Genomic DNA, 6,548 nt, shown 5'->3' with positions numbered 1-6,548 from the left:
GGATATTTTACCTTTGGGTGTTCATTAATGGCTAAATCTAATCATTTCCTCTAAAATACTTTGGAAAAAATTCTTGTGCAAAATTATATCGCTCTTGGTTCAATTATTGATTGGATCCAATAGGAGCTAAAATGATTTTAGGGAGGTCTAATCATTGGAAATATTTTTCATTAGTGTTCCCTCTTGTGAAGAAATGTCTAGCCTAGAGGGTTGGTGATGGTTCAAAATTAGCTTGGGAAAATATACTATTATGTTTTGTAGTCAATACATACTTTTGTTAGATAACCTGATTTGTCACCTACATGAATCCAATTATTTCGTGTTAAATCAAAACAAAAAACTAAAGTCTACAAGTTGATAGTCACAAGGGTGGCTCTTTGATAAATATCAGACCTGATTGGGGATTTTATTCCTACTTTGCATACATTTATATGTGAGTTAGAAATGGATCAGTTTATATTAACACAAGGCTATGATTCTTTAATCTAGAGTTTGAATGAAGATGGAGGGGTTTTCACAATAGAGTTAGGATATAAATAAGCTTTAAATTTAAAATTAAATTCTAAGTGGTGTTGGTCAAATCTTTAGAAGACAATTGCACCAGCTAAAACAAAAATATTGATATGGGATACTCTTATGGGTAAAATACTTACTTGCAGTCAATTTCTTAAAGTGGAAATAAGGCCTAAAATATGTCTCCTTTGTAGATCTAGAGAGGAAACCAATAAGAACTTATTTCTCCATTGTTTTTACTCCATTCAAGTCTTAGTAAAATCTGTGCTACAAAACATTTTTCTATTGGTTGTCTGTAGCTAAAATCCCTATTTCTATTATAAATAATCTCAGGCAAAAAATGTTCAGCTTCCTATGGAGGAATGGTAAAATAGTAAGAAACGTATTCACCTAGCCTGTTGGGACTCCCTGTCTAAACAAAAAGTCTTGGTGGGTGGGGTTTTAAAAATCTACATTGGTTTGGTAAAGCTTTGGCCCTAAAAATTATGTGGAGAGGCCTATTTGGTGTGGGACTTTGGGGCCAATTTTTAAAGGAAAAGCATCTAAAAATAATGTTGGTGATGGAAGTTCTTAGAGGAGAAGCAAACAAACTTGTCAAGAGGGGATCCATTGTTTGGAAGGCCCTTATTGACTCTCTCCCATTCCTTTTTAATTGGCTTTCCTAGAAAGTTGGGGATGGTAAGAAAGTGATCTTAGGAAAGGACCCTTTTATAGGTGGTTCTTGTGTCTTCAAATTATCTTCTGATCTGATCCAATGCCTAAATGAAAAATGCCTTTTCTCACTACATAATTCTAAAGAATGGTCTTTGCTCTATATTATAAGAACTACTGGTTGAGTTATGCTAAATTGGGACTGGATGGTTCTTTGGCAGAGGAGTGGAACTCTTTCATGAAGGATCTAAATTATCAATGGGGTTTATTTAAGTAATTCCAAGGACTTTCAAGTCTGGATTTTTATTCCTCCTCAGGTAAGGAAACTGTTGGTCTTGCCTAATATGATGCAATAGCCCATTCTATAATGGTCCAAGATTCCAGTTGGTGGAACAAATTTATTTGGAAATGGAATATTCCCAACAACCTAAAATGATTCACCTTGCTTGTCTTCAAGACAAAGTTCTAACCTAGGAGAACCTACAAAAAAGACGCCTCACTAGACCAATCAATTGTTTCCTCTGAAAATAGTTTGATGAATTTGTTGATCACCTTTTTATTTGTTATCCTAATGCTAAGAAAATTTGGCATGCAATTCTTTTGGTTTTGGGCATTGGGGAGAATCTAGATCAGAACTCCTTTGAGGTCCTTCTTTTTCATTGGGGGGGAGAAGTATAAAACATTTTTCACTCTGCCTATTTTTGTTGCCTAGGGTATCTGGTTGCTCAAGAACATGGTAATCTTCAAAAATGTGAGTATTTTCATTCTTCTTCAATCTTCTAAGATTGTTTCTCTCTACAGGGAATATTTCTCTCTTCAAACTAGAAGTATTTTGAGAAGGATCCAATTTCCTGGCATCTCACATGACCCCCCTGATTGGGTTCTTTGATGGAGATTCTCAAGGAAACATCTGTGGAGAGCGAGGGTAGGATTATTTTATCAAGGAACATTTTTGTCCATTTCAGAATTTTTCTAGGATATGCATCCAATAATAAATTTGACCTTGTAGTAAATCAACCTCCCTATTTTGTTTTTTTTTGTAACTTGCATCACCCTAAACCCTCAAAGGATTACAAAAGAAACACATTCCTCATAGTCCACACACAAAATTGTCTTATTGGGGAACTTTAAAGGGTGGAGACATTTGGCAAAGAATCCCTCACATAATTAATCTACTTCTTGTTAAGATTTTGGAAAAGGACAAGCCCCTGGAAGATATCAGCAGGTTCAACAATTTTGTTTGTTATCATTTGTCATCCTCAAGATAACTTATGGATGGAATTTCCAGATAGGTTTTAGTTGGTGCCCCTAGCACCTGTAGGTCTTGTGTTCCCCTTGGAAATTCCATCAAAGAGTAGTTCCAGAAGGGTATGGATAAAATGACTTCTTGGAGGGACACAAGATATCCAAAGTCGTGGGGCTTTGGAGCCAATCTCACATTTGAAAGCTTTAGAGTCCATGAACCTGTCTTTTCCCATTAAAAATTGGATTTTAACAACTCTGTCTAGATGGACATGGAATACCTCAAGGCATGGGGCCTTGGATCCAATCATGCATTGGAAGGCTTTAAAGATTACAGAACTATCTCTTCTTTATAAAATTAAATTGATTATGTCAGGAAAGTTGAAAAAAAGATAAATTTGTGGTGCTATAATTGCTCAAAGCACCTGGTCCTTAAAAAAAAAAAATCAGAAAAATTTCCCTAGATTGTTATAGTGGTATAAGAGTAGAAGTCCTACCAGCCTGAATGGTATGTGAAAATGGAACTACCGCAAGTAAATTTTTGGGAACAACACGCAGTGTCTTGGAAGAGGCTAGAAGAGCAGTAAGAAAAAAGGATCCAAATATTAGAAGAATTCAACAAAAATTCCACAACTTTAAGCAAAGGCAAAGGCATGGTCATGGATATACAAGAAACAAACAAGTGGCCATAAGGACTAGGGATGTCATAAGTTGGGTGACCAAGGTTCCTGTAGCCCATACAAGGATTTTGATTTTTGCAATAAAACGGTTCAAATGACTTTACCCACATAAGATGTGAACTCTTTTAAAGATGGTGAAAGTTTGTTTGAAAATTCAACAAAGAATATTTATTTTGAAACAAATCATTAGCTTGTAAGAGAAATTGTAAAGCATAACAAGCTAATGATCCAAGTGTCAGAAAACCCAGCAAAAGTAGTAGAAACAGAACAAAAAAATGCAGAAGTTTTGGGTGCAATCCTAGTTGAAAAGACCCATGTGCCAGAAAGAGAACAATTAACTCACACTAAAGAAAAATGTACAAAGTTGCATCAACCAAAATCAGGATTTCCCAAGAAATAGAATATGGAAACCGATGTGAATCATGTAAATGGTATTGTCTCGGATTTTGAATAAGAGATTCCTGTGGTAAAGAATGCCTCCGTTGTCATTAAGCTAAACTAGAATCTGCAAATAAAGCAAAACCTCCATAGTGGAAATAATGACGAATGTCTAAATAATACTTTGGTCAAGCGCGTCTCAAAACTTGAGAAGAAGAAATTAGCAGCAACAACATTGTACAATGAAACCTTTACTGGTCTGCAATGAAGGAAACAACACTATTCTGTGAAGGATGCCTTAGTGTTTTTTAGCAAAGGTTGGTGTGGGCTTTGTAAATCTGACTTGGTTGTTTATAAATTACACTTTGTTTTGAACACTGCAGAAATTCAACGTATGTTGAAAGAAAATTTACAGTGGATGAGGGTGATCATTTGAAGTATGAACCAACCAACGGATCTCCTTCAGTTTTCCAAAGAGACTGTACCCTGAATAATTGCAGTCCACTCTTGAAATATTCAAATTGAAAGCAAAGGGAGCTATATCTAGCATTACTATTATTCCCAACTGAAAGGGTAGATGACCCTATTGCTAGTGAAGGGAACATCTCAGTTGAATTTTTAGCTTTATATGGAAGTGTTTCTAATCATGTTCATGACCTAGGAGGTTTTCTTTGGAATGAGATCTAGGAGAGTAGAGGAAGATTTAATACATATGCACCCTAGACATTGTCTTCTATTCCCATTCAAATTGAAGGTCCTCTCTGCATGCATAGAAAAGGCCCTGAGCAATTTTTATATGTATGTGGACAGTATGGAATCAATCAATTTCAAGAGGAGAATAATAGAAAGCTTAATTTGCAGAAGGAACCCCAAAATCCCATTGTTGAATCAGTACGGCTCTAAAATGTTCCATGGTGTATATCCCTTCAAGAATTTCATTATCATAAAGGTAAACTTTTATGAGGACTTTCAAGACAAGCCTCTTCCATTAGGTGATCTTCCTAAAACACATATGCAACTAGAATCACTTTTAAGACCCACACTTATCTGACTCGACTGGCCAATTATTTTTAAAGATAATCCTTTCCTGAGTTTGACATGTGTTTCTAATCTTGAAGGCTTTCTTGAAGTACTTTCAGGTAATGAAGCTACTGGGGAACTGCAACAAGAGAAGCCTATGAAAGAATTGTAGTTTTTCAGGGGCAATAACACCCTTGTTAAGAGTGAAAAGAGAAAGGATACGATTTGCAGTGTTCTGGTTGATGACACTTGTGAAGAGCATAAGGTTAGAAGGAACAAATTTGTTAGATAATATCTTAAAATAAGATTAGGGGATGCAGTGCAGGCTCATGAATGCTAATATGTTAGGCATGGGAAGCATGTGTATATTTTGCCTATATATGAACCCATTATTCTTATGTTACATACAGAGAGTCCATATAGTAACCTTGAACAAAGACTAGCTATTGTTTCTTTTGCTAGAGACCTAGAATATCTGTTGGCGAGAAAAATTAATAGTGTCCCTACAACTTTACTTGATATGCCTGATATGGCTCCTTGGGAGGCAACTGGTAATAATCACAAGTTAGATGATTGTTTAAAGAAAGAAAATGAGAAGATGGGACAAAGCCACCTATGTGCTGCAATGAATCCAAGCATAACAACAATTAAGTGTCGAGTAAGCTCCAACCCAACACATCTTGAACCTCCATCAAAGCTCATGTGTATGTTAGTTTCTTAAAAAATATCACTATTACAAAAGAATCAAACAAAAGGGATAATACAGAGGTGAAGAATATAGAACTTTACACTAAAGTAGAAACTATAACTAGCTTGAATCAATTGCATAAATCATCTTCCATAAAGGAAGAAGTCCTAAGAAGGCTTGAATTGCCACTTATGGTACCGGACAAAGAAAATGAATAGAAGATTCTTACTGCATTTACAATATTTGTGGATGCAAAAGAAGGTACAACCACTGAGGTATCCACAATCGACCGGATGAAGACAATTTTGGCCCTTACATCTCCATATTCTAAACCTGGTGATTTTAGGAGACCTGGTCATACCTTCCCTCTAAAATACAGAGAAGGGGGAGTCCTACAGAGATCTGGTCATACAGAAGTATCTGCGAATCTACCAACATTAGAAAGATTAAATCCTACTGTAGTGATTTATGAGATAGTTGATGATGATGGTTCAATGGCTCGATTACCAAGGTTGCAAAAACTTGCAAAGGAGCATAATTTACCACTTATATCTATTGCAGATCTTGTTAAGTATAGGAAGAAACGTGAAAAGTTGGTTGAACTAATTGTTATTGTTAGGTTGCCTACAATGTCAAGACCATTTCAGGAATATTGCTATCGTTCAATGTTGGATGGCATGGAACATATTGGCATGGTTAAGAGTAACATCTATGATCGAATAGATGTTATATTGGTGAGGGTTCATTCTGAATGTCTCATGGGAGATATATTTGGGTCGGCTAGGTGTGACTGTGAAAACCAACTGGCACTAACTATGCAATAGATTCAGCTAGTTGGGAGAGGAGTGTTGGTTTACTTGTGTGGTCATGAGGATAGTGGTATTGGTTTGGGACACAAAATGTGAGCTTACAATCTTCACGATGAAAGTCATGATACTGTTGAAGCTAATGTGGAGGTTGTTGGTTGCTTGTTGACTCCCATGAATAACAGTGCTAAGGAATATAAAAAGCAACCCAATCTTCACATGTTTCTTAACAGATTGAGCAAGAGGAGCATCAAATGTTTTTACAAATGCAGGTTCTCTTAGTGATTTTGATATGGCATCCTCCACAACTGCTTGAGATGGTTGGTCATCATATATGAACAAGGTCTTCATGATTATATCAACTAATAGTCTATTGGTAGCTACCAGGAACCCTGGAGTCTATTGGTAGCTTTTTCTCTGTCATAATATTTATAGAGATGAGGCCTTCATTACATGTGCCAAAGTTTATATTGATATGGACATGGGCAAGATCTTTCCAAGTATGATTCACTTGAGACATGTACTATTTTGTACAAACATACTCTAAGCACTAGTGACATAATAAAAGAG

The 6,548-nt window shown here is 36.0% G+C and overlaps 1 pseudogene; it reads left to right on the top strand.

Moving 5' to 3' along the window:
- Window positions 1–5,013: 5,013 nt before the first annotated feature.
- Window positions 5,014–6,260, top strand: LOC149204375 (bifunctional riboflavin biosynthesis protein RIBA 1, chloroplastic pseudogene; annotated as a pseudogene).
- Window positions 6,261–6,548: the final 288 nt, after the last annotated feature.

Source organism: Pinus tabuliformis, chromosome 1_2 (assembly GCF_031772625.1).
Source record: "Pinus tabuliformis cultivar Carrire ecotype Pingquan chromosome 1_2, CPIR1, whole genome shotgun sequence".
Classification (NCBI taxonomy): domain Eukaryota; kingdom Viridiplantae; phylum Streptophyta; class Pinopsida; order Pinales; family Pinaceae; genus Pinus; species Pinus tabuliformis.
The sequence above is the reverse complement of the archived record's forward strand: the minus strand, read 5'-3'. Positions and strand labels throughout refer to the sequence as shown.